The sequence below is a fragment of the Lissotriton vulgaris genome, chromosome 5, assembly GCF_964263255.1.
Source record: "Lissotriton vulgaris chromosome 5, aLisVul1.2, whole genome shotgun sequence".
In the NCBI taxonomy this organism is placed as follows: Eukaryota; Metazoa; Chordata; class Amphibia; order Caudata; family Salamandridae; genus Lissotriton; species Lissotriton vulgaris.
The window spans coordinates 517,470,685-517,487,312 of NC_141693.1; the positions used below are offsets into that span (position 1 = coordinate 517,470,685).

The 16,628-nt window shown below is 46.2% G+C and overlaps 1 protein-coding gene across 4 annotated transcripts in view; it reads left to right on the forward strand.

The window, feature by feature from the left end:
* The window catches only part of RNLS (renalase, FAD dependent amine oxidase), a 513,712-nt gene that overhangs the window by 194,962 nt on the left and 302,122 nt on the right, over positions 1-16,628 (forward strand). The window lies entirely within an intron of this gene.

A 16,628-nucleotide genomic window follows, 5' to 3' on the forward strand; every position in this document is an offset into this window, starting at 1 on the left:
TGCCCCTGCACCCGTCATCTCCTCCTTCTCCTGTTCTAGGATTGCAGGTTTCCACTTATCTTTCTGTCACTCCTTCCTGCCAACCTCTATCTTCTTTGGAAACTCTACCTCTTCTCCCTCTGTGTCCTCCGTACCTACCCCAGTGTCCCTAGCATACCCACCCTTCCACAGTCGTGTCTCCCTCCCCCATTCTGACCCTACATCCACCTCTGTTGACACCATGACAGAACTTGTTGCCTTGTTATATTGAAGTTTTTACCTGACTGTACGGTCGATGCACGCTCCGAAGCCTGCCGCCTTGCCAGTGTGCGTTGTTGCTGTGCCCCTTGCACAGTCATTGCCCTTGCTTGCTTACTTATTGGAACCTGAAAACAGCAATAGATGAAGGGTTAGCGATAGACCCCCCCCCCATGGTGGCCCTCTGCCCTTCCCATGGTTCTGAAAGGACCTTCACATCTGTGTCCACAATTTCTCCTTCCTCCAGACTGTTGTCTCTGTAGTCTAGCCCGTCATCGTGCCATGTGAGCCCGCCTGGGACAGTCCCCATTTCCACCACGCTATGTGGCCTTTGCTGCCTTCCTCTTGGGCTACCATAAACCATCTCCTGAGGGGCCGTACCATGCCTTTTCAGGCACTTTGCTGATGCCGACCGTTTAGACCTGTGTTGTTCCTGAATGTTAGATGCTCCACTCCAGTAATTGCCATGGTGAGGCCTCCCAAGACCATCTGGCTGGCCTTTCTGTGACATGCTTTCTCTTCGCCCTGGGGCAGATGAGTCACACTGTGCTTTGCCATGTCTGCTACCCGGCGTAGGTAGGACACCTGCAACGAAGATAATAGGCCTGGTGTGTGGTGCCCTGGCACATCTACCTGCTGGTTCATTTCTCTGCCCCCCTCTCCGAAACGCATCCTTGACCTATCCCCCTTCTCCTCTTGCAGGCTCTTTTATAACTGCTTGGTATTCACTCTCTGTGGCTTCCGAGAAGAGAACCCCATCTAAACTTCAGCTTCCGCTACATCACTTCAGTCCAACATGGCTCCAAATGCGAGGCGTCCCCACCCCACAACTACTGATTCCACAGGGCCCCCCCCTGAGACTCCTGAACCTGAAGGATGCTCGTCGCTTAAGTCTAATGCTGTCTCATGAGAATCCCAATCCCGCCCCACCTGACATTTCTAGCTAAATGCTCCCTTCTTGCCTAACTCCTCCCCAGCCCTGTGATTAAAATATTGATGGCCAAAACCCACCCAGCTACTGGCTGCTGCGGTTAGCCAAAAGATCCCACTTCGAAATGCCCACCCTGGGAGAGCCCAGCACACAAGAGTTCATCCTCCTCCTCACCTCCCCATTCCAGGTGAAGGTAGATTCCCCCAGCCTGCCCATCTCCTCCCCAGACCGGTGGGACCTTGACTCAGAGTCAGCACTGTCTGATGAAAGCCCCTCCCCTTTCCCAACTGCATCATACTAGCAGGCACCTGCTGAGTGCCGCTGGCCTAGGAAGTGTGTTTTACCCAGGCTCTGGTGCAACCTCCCTCCCCATCCATGGGTTTCCACGCATACCGCGCTTATCCCTCGTGGCCCGTAGCTCGCCCCACCCCCAACTCCCTTTACTGCCAAGTCCACATCGCGTGTTCATGGGTGACCCCTTACACTCAGCTGCATGAGTGCTGGGCCCCAGGTTGGTGAGCATTTGAAAACGGCGGCTGCCGCACCACTGGATGCCCTCCTCACCGGCCCCACTTCTTTTACCCCCTCGTCCTGCATGCTCATGGGCTACTTAGCACTAACCGGAACAAACACCTACACTACATTGAGATTACCTAAGCCTAATTGTTCTGCCAAAAAAGTCATAATATTTTTCCTACTTTAAGAGGCTGCAACCATGTCCACCTATTCACAAAATGGTGGGTGGGAGCCCAAAATGGAGCCTTAAAATTGTCTTGGGCTACACCCTTTACTGGATGCAGCTCAAAACTAGCACAGTGATCTGGACTGCGCCTGGTTCCCCCAGTACCCCTGGAGGACAGACCTCCTTTTGGTCGTCCTGTTGGCACTCAGAAAAGTGCATAATGTGTCTAACTGAAAGGTAATAGCTAGAAAAATGAACTTTCTCTCTTTATTCAGACCGAGATACATTTGTGTTGCTTTATTTTATTCAGCTGATATTCGTTGATATTGCAAGATGGTGTTGGACATTCCAGAGCAGGGCACTAGTCCATGGTACACACGGGTAGACAGAGTCTACCCGCTGTTTTGACAGGGTGAACGCCTTCTACCCTGCCACTAGGTTGGGCCCCACAGAAATATGCTAAATTTGTCCCGGTGTAATTTTCAGACACCAGGACACATTCAGGAACGCTTGCACATTGTCTGCTTTGATTGGGAGCTGCAAAGTGCAGGCCAGGGTGCTTATCAGATTCCAGCTGGGCCCATAACAAAGGCCAACGTTAAGGCCTCATTTTGTTGAAGAATCCTGGCTGGGAGCTATCTAGAGCCTAAATGCAATAGAGGGGAAACAAAGGCACAAAACATATTACTTCACAGGTGCTTAAGAGGCTTTTGACTGTGTGGAGTCACTGTACATACAAGGTATTCATTTACTGTAAGAATGTCAGATGTGTTGCTCTGTCCCAGTATTTACACAAATACCAATTTAATTACCACTATTTCGTTGTATTTCTTTTGTAGTGCTGTAGCCCTACTCATCCCAAAGCAGGGTGTCAGAGTGCTTCACATCACACTTACCCATTATACATTGAAAATAAATCAATGTACAGGATGTGTTACATAAGACAGTGATGGTTACTAGGTGTAGGAGCCACATGTCCTTGATAGCTCACTGTGGTATATTAGAAGGATTACAGTTCCAGAACTGCAAGTAACAAAAGTATCTCTGCGTTAAAAGCAGTAACCCATGGCCTATTTACATGAAATAAAATCTATCATCAGAGTGTTACATAATGTGCTTTGCACATTGCAGGAGACATATTAACCCTCTATGCTATTTTGGTTCAAAACTGGTACTAGACAAAACACAGACCTCTCCAGCAAATAGTTATCCTACCATTATTATTATTCCATGAGATATGCTGGGCACACAAAGATCTTTGGAGCAGATGCCTTAACCCCATAAGATATTTTAAATTGGAGAATGTGCAACCTTTGTGGCAGGGTTTTAAAAAACAAATGTGTAAAATGAGGGCCAGATTTTGCGTCGGGGTTGCGTCACTTTTTTTGGTCAGCCATAATGCACAATCGAATTTGTTAAATATTGTAGTGCACTCAAAGTACTTATACTAGGCCTAGTAAAGATGTGTGTGAGGACCTAAGATTGGATGTCACTTCCTGTGAGGTCATGGGTTGTGATGCCACTTCCTGTGATGCAACGAGCATAGCACGCGCCGTGATGTCACACGCCATGATGTCACTTGCATACTGCCTAACTTGGTTAGTCCCCCCACTTCTTTTTTAGGACTTGTACTCTTTTCCAGAGTGGGCATGAATGTGTGCTCAGAGCTGCCTGAGCCTCACTGATTCAAGAGAGGAATGTATATATCTGGTTATTATGAGATATGCACTTTAACTCATGGTTAGTTAATAGAAAGAACTACTACAATGTTTCTGTCAACAAATATAGGATTCGAAATGATACGTTTTATATATATATTTACAAATATTTACAATGTGTATCTAGTGGTGGCATATGGACTACTTTGTCTTGTTATCTTTTATTTGAAGAGTTTTATATAGCGCTGGCTAGACCCAGAGGTATCAGAGCACTTTACATAAGGAAGTGGTTACAACAGAATATTGTTACATAGTTACATAATTTTCTAGAATAAAAACATAGCATGGAGAAAGACATTATTTTAAAAATACATTGGTTACTAGAGCATAAGAATATAATAGAAACATGTCCAAGGAGCAAGAATGGTAGAGGTGTAAAAGTAAAGTGTTAAGAGTACATAGCAAGTCTGGATGACTGGTAATGGAGAAGATAACTGCAGTGGATACCAAAAGTCAAAAGACAAGTTGAACAAAACCGGAGAGGGTCCAGGGATCCACAAACAAACCAGTGCCGGACTTCATCACTAGGTGGGGCTGAGAGGTTGTGTGTTATTGATACATTTTACTGTTTAATGGTGTAGATAAATCCAAATACTGTTTATTAAAGTTAAAATAGGTGAATAGTTAAAGGCAATGTACAGAACCTTTAAATGTTCTCAATGCAAGAGGTGATACAGAAGGATCTAAAACACACACTGAAATACCAAGGTCAAAAAGAAAGCTGTTTTGTTAATCAACAGATTGTATGTCATGCTATGTTCCTGACACATGTGGAAAAAACGTTTTCTTTTTAAGACGAAAACCGTCACCCACCAAAAGACAGCATGCTTTATCATAGGGTTCATTTTGGTGTTTCAGTTTATGTTTCAGTATAGAGTACCCACTGGTCTTAAAATCTCCCCTGTCCCCTTTTTAGTTCAAGACTGGGCTGCGCATGCGCTGCTGCAAGGCATGTAATAGTTGGGTATGGCTTTGAGGCCCCATCCACTTTCCGCCCATACTTTTTATTGGCTGGTGTCAATGTCCTTCGTTAGTGCTGGCTTCCGAGTCGTTATTAAGCTTGTTAGTCCCTCCTTGGTACCCCCATGACCGCTATTTTCTTTAATGCTCTTCCCCTATTCTACCCATGACATCGCAGCACCCGCCCGCTTTTATTTTAATAGTAAGGTATTTATTCAAATTACAGCGCGGTCCGCTTTAACTATAGCGGCTGCGTTTATTAATTTTTTTACTATACAGCTTGGTCCGCTTTCATTTCAGTGCCCGTGCTTATTTAATTATTTAAATACCAGCCTGGGTTGCTTTCACTTAATTTTTTTTTTTTTACTTTGGGTGAAAGCACCAAACACGCTTTCACTTTCATATTGGCTGCACCTCTTTGTTTAGACTCTGCTCACTGTGACCTGAATATGCAAGCACGTCTAAAAAAAGGGACGCTTATTAATGCGTACACTTCTGCAAACGCTGACCCAACTATCAGCTACATTTAAATCATCAAGGCCAGTCTATGGTATGAATTACTTATAGGATACCTCGTTAACCTTTTATTTGGCAGCATCTGTAGCTATTTTTATTTCATTCTCCAAGCTACTAAGGTAACGTGCTTTAACCAAGGGGCTTGGATGACTTGGACGTTGCAGAATATTACAGTTTGTATAACTGCAACTGGTCTCTTCAGGCCAGGTTGAGTCCACTGCTTTTCAAGTTATGCTTATTTCGGTTGAAGAAGCAGCAAGCAACACTGAGGATTATGAAACGGGGTAAATACAAAATGTAGGGAGTTCAACAAGGGCTGATCTCTCTCATCACACTCGTACCACTCAGCTTGGCATACCACTGCACCTTTTCTCAATATGGTTTCTGGATATTCAGCATGCCTTTAACAAACGGCCTAATTTGCAAAAGAAGTTGTAAGTCATAGAATGGGAAGTCTGTGTCTATGTATTGCAGAGATTTACACACATTGCTATGGTTGAAGGTTTTTATTAAATTAGCACAGTTAATTAAAACCATTGCTATAGAGTATCAACATAGCACAATTATCACGTTAAAAGCAAAAACTAAGAAAGCCATCAAGGTTTAAGTACCTATACATATAACTAAAAAGGCAATCTTGTAGTTACCATTGTAATCACATAACAGGATTCCAAAGCCTAAAATAAAATTAATTAGTACGGGAATACTAGGCCAGGGGACAAAAAAAGTCTGTGATACGTTTTTGGGGGGGAGGAACTGGAAGAGCAGGGGACAAGGAGTTTAAAAAAAAGATTGTCCAGGAGTCTCACATATTTTCCAGTCCTTACAAGCACTTGAGTGTCTAAGGAAGTAAAGCAAAGGACCAATTCCTCCCAACATGTCCTGATGCCCCATTTTAAATATAAGGGTTTTAAAAGAAGTCTTCTGGCAGAGTCAAGGGCGGGACAACAGCACAGAAGATGCAACCATGATTCGGACCTGTAGTTGCACAGTCTGCAGGCCCCCTCATCACTTGTTGGAGCCCAACGGTTGAAGGCAGTGGAGCGCAGACCTAGGAGATGCATGAACACTGCGTTCAGATTTTTTCAGATTGAGGTACCCCAGGGAGGTATGAGATATTCAGGGGAAGCTAGCCAGTTGATGTTTTTAGAGCCTGGGAGTCCATCCGGTGGGAAATTTGTCTGACCTGCTTATTGATAAACTTTTTCTAGACTGTGTTTGGAATAGTGTTTGTGGTTAGTAATGAGTTATCGATGTCTAGCGATCTTATGGCCTTCATGGTTTGACGATTCCACTGATTCCCAGGGCTGGCAAGAGTTTCTTTTAACCGGGCTTTTAGGGTGTTGTCTGCAGCTTTTAGTGTCCTTATAAAGTATTTCAGGGTATCAGCCTCACAAAAAATAGATTGTCTTTGAAGGCCCAGCTCCAGTCGTTGTCTTGCCCTGTGGATGAAGTTCGGAAGATGGAAGATTTTTTTATAAATGGAAACTTGGGCGTGATCGAGGCTGGCAGAGCATGCGCTAGGGAAGGCCTGAAGCCCATAGTTTAAGGCGGGGAGAAGAGTGGCTTTAATCACCTTCAGAATGGGTTTTGCAGAAGGACTACTCAGGGACTGGTTAAGTCGGATCAGAGAGTATGTTATTGCTCCAGCTTTCTTTTTCAAGACGGCTAGGTGAGCTGATAGTCTAGAGGACTCGCTAAACCAGACCCCCAGGTAATTATATTTTGATGTTGTTTTGATCCTTGCGGGCCCAATGTTCCACCTTAAATGTTTCATGTTCTTGCAACAGCCGAATATCAAAACCTTTGTCTTTTCCTGGTTGATTTTTAGAGCGTTAGCAGTATTATATTTATGGAGCCTGCTTAAAGCTCGTTGAAGGCCAGATTTTGCCTGGTCCATTATAACAATATCGTCGGCATATTGCAAAATGTGCAGGTTCGTTTTTGCAAGGCCCAATTTTGGTGGAAGGAGATTTCTTTTCTTCAGGAATGTTCCCAGGTCAGCGGTGTAAAGGTTGAACAAGAGGGGGGCGAGAACGCAACCTTGCTTTAGGCCGTCTTAGGTTGGAATTTTTGCAGAGACTGTCTTTGGGCCAGTTCTAACTCGCACCCATGTGTTCTTATGCAAGGAGATAAGGGCTCCTAACAGACTCTGAGGGATCCCCCACTTGTCTAATTTCCTCCATAAGGTGTTACGAGACACTTTATCAAAGGCAGTGCTGTAGTCTATAAAGCAACAATAAAGAGGTAGATGATTTTTTTGTGCTGCTTGTTGACTCAGGATAGCTAGAGTGGTGATGTTGTCTATTGTAGAGGCCAAGAATCGAAACCCAGTTTGAAAATATGGTAGAATGTTGTTGACTGCTACCCATTTTTCTAGCGACCTGAGAAGACACTGGGCATATACCTTGGCCTCAAGATCTAATAGGGCAATGAGTCGGTAATTAGCTGGAAGAGAGGGATCTCTTTTCTTAAATATTGGGCATTATATCGAGCCTGTCCATGAGTCTGGTAACCGATGGGTAGTAAATGCGTTGTTGTATAAGGGGACCAAAAGCTTGGCCCACTCTTCCAGCGCTCATTTGAATACCACAGATGGAAGGCCGTTGGGCCCGGGAGCACCATCGTTTTTCATGGCTTTCAAATACTTGGAGACCTCGGCTGGAGTAGTCAGCTCATGGATTTCTATCTGCGTATATCAACACAGTCTCTAAATTTGCTCACCACACGGTCCGGGGTGTCACAGCAGTATTGTTGAATCACATGCTGGGCCCAATCTTCTGCACGGACCGCGTTCCCTCGGTTCTTATTGGAGGAACAAAGCTTGTTTATGTGGTTCCAAAACTGAGACAGGTTTTTTCCCTTTAACAGGGCAAATATTTTTAGCTACTCATTCTGTTCTTTTTGTCTCTTAGCTTCCCATGATGATTTTTTAAAGGCTTTGCGCAGTGAGGCCATATTGTTAGCAGAGTGCGCAGTGCCTTTTTATTGGTGCAGGCGCACAGCCCTCCTTAGGGCTCTTTTTGGATGGCTACCACCGGGTCAAAAGTCTGCTTCGGGCGAGGCCTGTGGGATCTGTGGTGAGCTTCAGGGCCTGTTAAGAGGTCTCGTAGTTTGACAATGGCGTTGTCCCACCAGTGATGGAAGTCTGTGGGGGCATTGTGCGTGGAGTTTGGAGTTGCTCACATAAGCCAGGAGCCCACCTTATCAGAACCCGAGGCGTCCCATTTATTTCGTCTGGCTAGAGTGTGGAGTTCGACCTGCATTGACTGCCCCACTTCAGTTATTTCGGCAGCGCCAGGTACTTGCAGGTCCATTGTTACAGTTAAAGAATTATGGTCACTCTCGGTACGAGTGGGGATTTCCATCATGATTAATTTATTCGCCTGAGATGGTGATAAAAAAATATAGTCAATGGTCGAAAAATTCTTACATTTTGACGACAGATGGGCACCAGGATTCTGTTCCAATGTGATTTGCTTTGCAGAACTTAAGTTGTAATTGGTTAAAAAAGTAGTCATGGCTTCTTGCTCTTTAGTTTTGGTGACTGAATGGGCGTTGGTAGCCAGGTCTCTGATGTTGAAATCCCCTAGTAACAGTACTTCTGCAGAGGCGAATTCCAATAAAAGTTCTTCCAGATGTTTGACCAATAAGGCTGTTGCCGTTGATTTTGAAGTTTTAACTATGTTGTGGTAACAGTTAATTAAGAGCAAGGAAAAGGCCCTGCTTAAGGTTGAAAGACCGGTAATTAATACAGTCTGCCCTGCCGTTAAGTTCCGATAGATGGGAGTAGCTGCGATCTTGCACCTGTGTTTGATGAAAATGGAGAGGCCCCCAGAAGGTCTTCCAAAGGAATTGGGCTGGGAGGCTGATTGAAAAAGTTCGTAATTGCCGTGGAGAGGCGATGGAAATAGAGATCAAGTGTCTTGAAAACAAAGATGTCACTTTTATTAAGAAATTCCACAGCTGATTTGGATGAGAAGGTTGACTTTAACCCAGCCACATTCCAAGAAGAAATGGTCAGTTTGGAGTCTGACCATTTGGCTTCCCCATTAGGAGGAGTGCTGCTGGGAGCATGCGGTTGAAGGCTCTCTATCAGAGTACCCATAGCGGCTGTGAGTAGCGTGGGAGACAGAGCGACTGGATTTACAGCTCACCAGACGTAGATTGTTATTGCATGAGATGTTTATGAGGTTATCCGCTTTCAAAGCATCTGGAAGCCAAACATGGGTTGCACCCCGAGTCCCCTTCAGAACGCTGATGAACGGCCTCACTAGGTCATCCTGAAGAAGAACGTGGGGATATTTTTGTTGTAGAGGAACCCACAGTTCTATGCCCCAGTCTTCAAAGAGGCTGGCTTCCCCAAAGATTGCATCCCTTAGGGATTCTCGAGACCACGTTGTAACAGTTGCTTCCGAACCCCCTTTGCCTGGTATTGAGGCAAACTTGACCGATGTAAGATCTGAAGAAGTGACCCCAGAAAGCGCCAGAATGTGGTTGAATAAGCGGATGAGGTTGTTTCTATTGAGGATGTCATGCGGGCCCTTGTGTACGTAGTGAAGAAAAAAAACAAGCTCTGCATCTTTTTCCGGACTTTGGTATTTCTCTCTCCCAGCTGTTTCAAGTAGAGGTGCGGGGGCCTTAAAATGTTGGGGTCGAACTTCAGATGGATGATTGTTCCCCACCGGTTGGCTTTTCCCTCCCGAGACGTGTATCAATTGGGAATGAGAAGGCCTCTGCATTTGTATAGGGTGATCCCAAAGAGTTTTGATTGGGTCACCTGACGAGTGACACAGAGAAGGGCCCGTCAGTACACCTTCCGTTGTAATTTGGAAGTCTAAGTTGGTTTGTTTTGCATTTTCTGGGCCTTTGTTTGGGCTGTTCCATGTGTTTGGGACTTCCCTTGGGGGCTGTCCTATGTTGTCTTGACTGCCCAGGCTTTGGTCTTGAGAGGCTGTTCCTTTAGTTTTTTTTGGCAAAGATCCTTGCATCGCGATTGTAGAGTATAGTTCAGTGATTCCGGATGCCGGGGGCGTTCCCTTAGGCACTTTCTGTGTTAATGGCCGGAGATTATCATTGGCGTTGTTATTGTCCATGAGAATCATTCTTGCCTCAGGGGTTTTCATTTTAGGTTTTGAGGCCAGGTTAAAAATGGGGAAATAGGAGAGCCCCCTCGCTTCAGAAGCTGGCATACTACATGCCCCTGACCCGTTGAGCCCCGCTCTCCTTTTTGCAAGACATTGTTTTTGGATTGTTTTTTAAGTTTCTTTCTCTCCCTCCTAGACAATGGAGGTTTCATGGGAAGATTAGATGGCAAGTAGGCAATGTTTAAATGGGCTGTGTCAGTGAGATCAGACTGCGTAATCGCTGATGGAATAGGCATTAGACTGCTGATTTTAGTGCACTCCGAGCCAGCTTTGGGATAGCTTGGGCTGGTTGCCAATGACAAGCAAAGCGAATTTTTGAGGTCTAATACCGAGGAAGGGGAGATAGTTCTTCTCGCTGATGATGATGGGCCATCCAATGTTGCAGTACACAAGTAGTCTCTTGAGTGGATTTCGGTTTCCGTTTCTATTGGTGTTGAACTTCACGCTGTCCAAAAGCACGCCCAGAATTTCTGGAAGGGATGAGAGCTTGTTGATTAATGGACAGCAGGAACAAGAGTTCGAACTATTGGGAGGCCCTACAGATCTTTCGAGAGAGCTTAGCCTGGAGCCCAAGTCAGACAGTGCTGAAGCCAAAGTTTGAATTAAGTCAATCTGTAGTTCCATTTTCTGAGATTGCCATAACAGAGCTGTTGCAATTGAGTCTTGCTTTGCGTGAAGGGACGTCAACGAGACCGAGATAGGACTTATAGATCCCGAGGGGGGTAGACACAGGTGGGTCCTTGTCTTCTTGTATAATCTGGGGGGGAGGAGGAGGAAATAACTAGGTTGCCCTCCTGAGACATAGCATAAGAATATGAGAGCCCCAAAATTTTGGGCTCCAAGACCTAGTTTATGTAGTGGTTGCTAATCTATTTGATCAGTGTAACCAAGAGAAAGAAAAATTTCTTTCTAGTGTCCCCTCACTCACCGGGGGTTGCCCCACGGTGACATGCTTCATCATTGGGGCCATCCCAGTTCTCTACGAAAAGGGGCGTGCTGCGACTGACGAACTACGTAGGAGCACTTTATTTGTTAAGGACTATGTGTGGTGCAAAAAGTGTGGTGGAGTGGGTGTAAGTGAATTAAAAATATCGTACTAGTGTGCCTCAACAATTTTATTCTGCTCCTAGGTCGGTATATTAAAAATGGGGTTTGTCACTGTGTTCCAACCTCTAGTAAGGAGTGGATCAGTGCACGGTCAACATGTTTCAAGCTACCCCTAGCTTTTCTTCAGGACCATACAGGGACCAGCCCTGTATATGCCACTCCTATAGGCCCTAGTTAGGGATTAATATGAAATGAAATTCAAAAGCAATATGTAATGCTGAAACCACGAGGAATTACCTAGCTGCGGTCCGGAGAGGTCAGCAGCTAGGTAATTCCTCGCGGTTTCATCAACAAGGAACAGTGATTCCAGAGTGTGACACCGCCCCCCTCCGTGACCATGAAGTGCTAACATGCACATTTTCAAAACCAAGATTGAGTACAATCGTATGTATTGCATCTAATAACGCATGATATTATTGCTAGCAGCATTACATATTGCTTTTGAATTTCATTTCATATTAATCCCTAACTAGGGCCTATAGGAGTGGCATATACAGGGCTGGTCCCTGTATGGTCCTGAAGAAAAGCTAGGGGTAGCTTGAAACATGTCGACCGTGCACTGATCCACTCCTTACTAGAGGTTGGAACACAGTGACAAACCCCATTTTTAATATACCGACCTAGGAGCAGAATAACATTTTTAAGGCCCACTAGTACGGTATTTTTAATTCACTTACACCCACTCCACCACACTTTTTGCACCACACATAGTCCTTCACAAATAAAGTGCTCCTACGTAGTTCGCCAGTCGCAGCACGCCCCTTTTTGTAGAGAACTGGGATGGCCCCAATGATGAAGCATGTCACCGTGGGGCAACCCCGGTGAGTGAGGGGTCACTAGAAAGAAATTTTTCTTTCTCTTGGTTACACTGATCAAATAGATTAGCAACCACTACATAAACTAGGTCTTGGAGCCCAAAATTGTGGGGCTCTCATTTTCTTATCCTTGTCTTCTTGCACAGTGCTGAAGGAGTTGTAGTAAGGGTTGAAGCCCGGTGTGTAGGCTAGGGAGTCCTCGATTCTGGCTTCTAGGGAAGCCAAAAATCGATCGGATAGGTTTTTAGATGACAGGGGACTTTCATACTTTGGGCTCTTCCTTAAAGATGAGGAGTCACTGGCCTCAATTTGATGTGCACCCGGACTGCATCATAATGCGGGCTTCGATAATGAATGAGCTACTTGCGGGTCTCTGCAGCTTTCTTGAAGGTTTAAAGGAGCGGGCAGGATGATGCCATGAACTTGGGCTTGAACTTGTAATTTGGCTACAGTAGTTGTTACAATAGTGTTTGTAGAATCTGAGCCAGGGTCTGATGCAGAAAGGTTTCCAGCGCCAGTGGCATGAACTCTTAATGTGTCAATAAAAATTTCCTGGATCGTGATGACATTGTCCTGGAAAAGCCTATCCGGCTGGTGATTCTCATGTGGAACGTGAGCCTCGGGCAAGCATAAGCGAGGACTCTCAGAAAGTGATCTTTTGATATGACCAGGGCTGGGAGAAGAGAGCTTATAGTGGTCCTGGGTTTCCGCATCACACTGTGGTGTTGGAGATGGGGCAGAGCCAGTTTGAAGAGCAGGTTTACTGAAAAACTCACTAATCCATGCTTGTGACAGTTGGCCACCTGGGTATGACACTTTATCTTGGGTTGACGGCGACTGTTGTAGAGCACCCCCAGGGGAGACAGCTCGAAGGGTAGTACCCTTTCTCCGGGGAAGTTTCCTAAGTGGCATAGTGACTTGCCCCTCCATGAAGCTCCCGCAGGGTATTGCTTACAAATTAGCGAGTTGGAGCTCGGAGCTTGCGCATTCCCTATCGGCAGCCCCTCTGCGCACTGTCCAGTGATTGCTCACGCCAGTGAGAGTGGCAAACTAACAGTAGATTGTAAGTAGCCCGTCTGTATAAAGTGGTAGTGGTAGTGGAAGGCACTTTCCGCCACCTGGGGCGCTAGGGGCAATTATGGTGTTTTACGAGGCCTTCCTCTCTCCTCCTCACCTCTTTGCTGATAGGTGAGCGGAGCTAGGTGAGCTAGGCCACTCCTCACTCCTTGTTGCCCAACAGTCTTCACATGGATGGGTTCAGACAATGGAAGATACCCTTTTTCCCCTCGTTGTTACCCAACTGGGCATCTCTTGTGTGCTGAAGGCGTTGTGGAAGCGGTTATCCCCCTCTGATGGTGTCCGGTCCAGTTCAGTCCAGTCCGGGTCTGCCGGGGGTCGTCCGTAGAAGCGTGGCTCTAATCCCTGCTCTGCTACCACTCTACACCGCTCAACCAACACGCTGCATGGGCGTGAGGGAGAAAGAGGAGAAGGTGGGCGCGCCTTAGGGACTGAGAGCGGGTGAGCAGGAATCTGCGTGGCTTGACCCTGCTCAACCCCCCTCAACTCGACCCCAGCAACCCCGGTGTGGTGGAGAGAGAAACTACAAGGACCATAATCCACCACAAGCGGGGCCCACAACAGCCCGGAAGAGTCTATTGAGGTCGCTGACAGGAGTGCACTTTAATATTTCACGATGCCGCACTTCCTTGAGCATGTGTCCCCGAGGACCAGACCGTCCCAGACGAATACCCACTTTCTGGTACGTGCCGTTCAGCGCCTCTGTGCTAACTTCTGCGTGTCTGCCCCGTGAGCAGCAGACCATGAGCGGTGGAAACAGGCACTCCGGCACCCCGGCACTCCGGGCGGCAGGCAGGCAGGCAGGTACTATGAGCAGCCTCAACCACGGGCAGAACAGCCAGCAACAGGCAACAGTCAGATAAGCTGCGAGCCGCAAACAGCAGCGGCGGCGGCGCACCTCGGAACTCTGGGTGGGAGACAGGCAGTCCAGGCGGCCCCCGCCAAGGCAGAACCGCCGAGAGCAGGCAGCCAAACCGCAAGACACGGGCCGCGAACAGCAGCAGCGGGAGCACAGCAGTCCGCCCGCATCCGGGTCCATCAACTCCAGGTGAGTTCTGGCAGCAGTGTCCCCAATGGCGGGAAGAACCACCGAGAAACAGGCAGCCAAACCGCAAGACGCGGGAACACAGCAGTCTTTTCAGCCTCGGGACTCCAGTGACAGTAGGTACAGGAGGCACCAGGCAAGTTTTTTGGATGGAGTTCGTTACTTCCTCACTGCCCCCGGCGTTCCGATCGGCTCTGCTCTGTTCTATCCTCCCCCTGTGCTCACTTAGAAGTAAACCTGCGAGCTAGACTTCCAAATGTTTAAAGCAGAACTGCCTGACTGTCGAAATTTGGAATTTGGCTATGGCACACATTGGTTTCAGGTGTTGAAGAAATGTATGATTTGTATAACTCTCCCTCAGTATGTTTCTCTAACCCTACCTGTGTAGAAAGTCTGCATTGTGGAGATAATGCGTACGCTGGGTTAGGGAACTGGTGAAATAAAAAATAAAAAATGTATCGAAAATGGGTTTCCAGAAATATTCCCACCTCCCTCCTTGCTCTTGTTAAAATAAGTACAGTGGTGGGCTTCTACACGATCTCTGGAAAAAGGTAAATGGAAATCTTTAAAGGTTTTTGTAGGATTATTCTCCTATGTAAAGTGTATTTTTTGTTAATTTTTCCCCCCATAGAAATCTATATTTGCCCAGTTTTCTTCCGTTTCACAATGTTTAAACAAAAAACGTCATGGAGTCGAGTAATAAAACCCTTTGCACAGTCACACAACCCTGATGTTTTACCACTATTCAACGAGGGGCCTCTTGCAAAAGAAAACAGTCTGCATGGAAGTGGTTTGTATCGTTCTGTGACCCACTCCCTCTTTAAAGGGCTGTAGATTCTCAAATCCCTTACATTGCATAGCCACCGTTTACAAAACGTTTCAAGCCACCAACCTTAAATATATTGATTGTGCAGGAATAATTTTGCAAATCATTGAGAAAATTTGGGACTGGTGCTATAAGGGCCTGCAAAGAACACCAGACCTCCAGCCCAGCAGTTTATTTGCAATTTGCCTGCGTTGCGACCCTTGCCCTTTCAAGAAAAAAGGAGTCATTATTTAGTAAATAGTGGCACGCTGTGAATTTCAGACTGGGAGTGCCTGGAGTGGTGTTTGGGACAATTGATGCCTTCTTCCAATGCTCAGAGCATGCGCAAGTAAAGTGTAAGCTGCCAAATATTGACAGCCTGCGCTTTGGGAATGGTTATCACATGCCCTGCCATTCTTATGTTCTGTTATGCAGATTTGTAGAGCGCAGGGCCGGACTGGGAACTGAAAGCAGCCCTGGCAAATTTTGCAAGACCAGCCCCCGTCCGTCCGGCGCGTAGCAGACCAGCCCCCGTCCAGCGCGTATCGAGCGAGCGCAGTGAGCGAGCCCGACGGCCACTAGGGGGGTTTGGAGGGGTTCTCCCCCCAGAAAATTTTGAAAAATGACAGACCAAAATGGTGAATTTTACAGCATATTTTTCATTACATATTCAAATTGCATCAACTTTCAAAGCACAGTAAACAGTAGATGATGACCTTAAAGAACATCAGGTTACCCACCCAGTCATATGTATTCATAGGCATTCTTTCAGAGAGCACCAAAAATAGACACAAGTAGTGAATCAGAGAGAACAAAGTAAAAGTGAGACCAACCCCCACATGGTGTGTAGGGAGCAAGCGCTGTGAGCAACGACCAGGGGGAGCTTCAACCCCCCCAAGAAAATTTGGGAGACAGAAAGGCCAAAACAAAGCATTGTTCAACACATTTTTCATTACATATTAGACACAAAAAAAGCAATTACAGCCACTGTGCGAGTGTGCGTCCAATCAATAATGCAGAGAGCGTGAACCGCCGCAGAATAGATAACCACTTGTCTTTCATCTTCTGGGCTGAATGCTAGTATTTGGTTGTAGTTGTAGGAGGTGAATGATGATATGACCTGACTACTACTTTGAGTGAGTGCTGTATCGGGATCTAGAATAACTGCCAGTCTTTCCTCATTGGAACACAGTTTGATGATTTGGCTCAATATGATGGGTGTGGGGGCGCCTGGAAGCAGAGGTTTTTTTTTTTTGGGTGTCATGGAATAAACGTTTTTTCGACTTTTGCAGAGCTCATGGCTTTCAGCAATTCTGTAGCTTGAAGGTGGCGTCCAAGTTCTTGGTGTTGATTGTGAGTGCCTTAACAACAAAGCAAATTTGGGTGGGATGGGAATGGGATTAGGTGAATTGGTTGTGGTCTGGAGTGTGTGTAAGTCTGTAAGTATATATTGAAATAAAAATTTGATTTTATGAGGCAGGGAGGAATCTCAGGACTGTGCATTTTATTAAAACTGTACAAGTGCTTTGTTTTTGCAGCTGTATATTTTATAGAGTGCTGCTGCGCCGCGCGTCTCGTTTCAGTTACT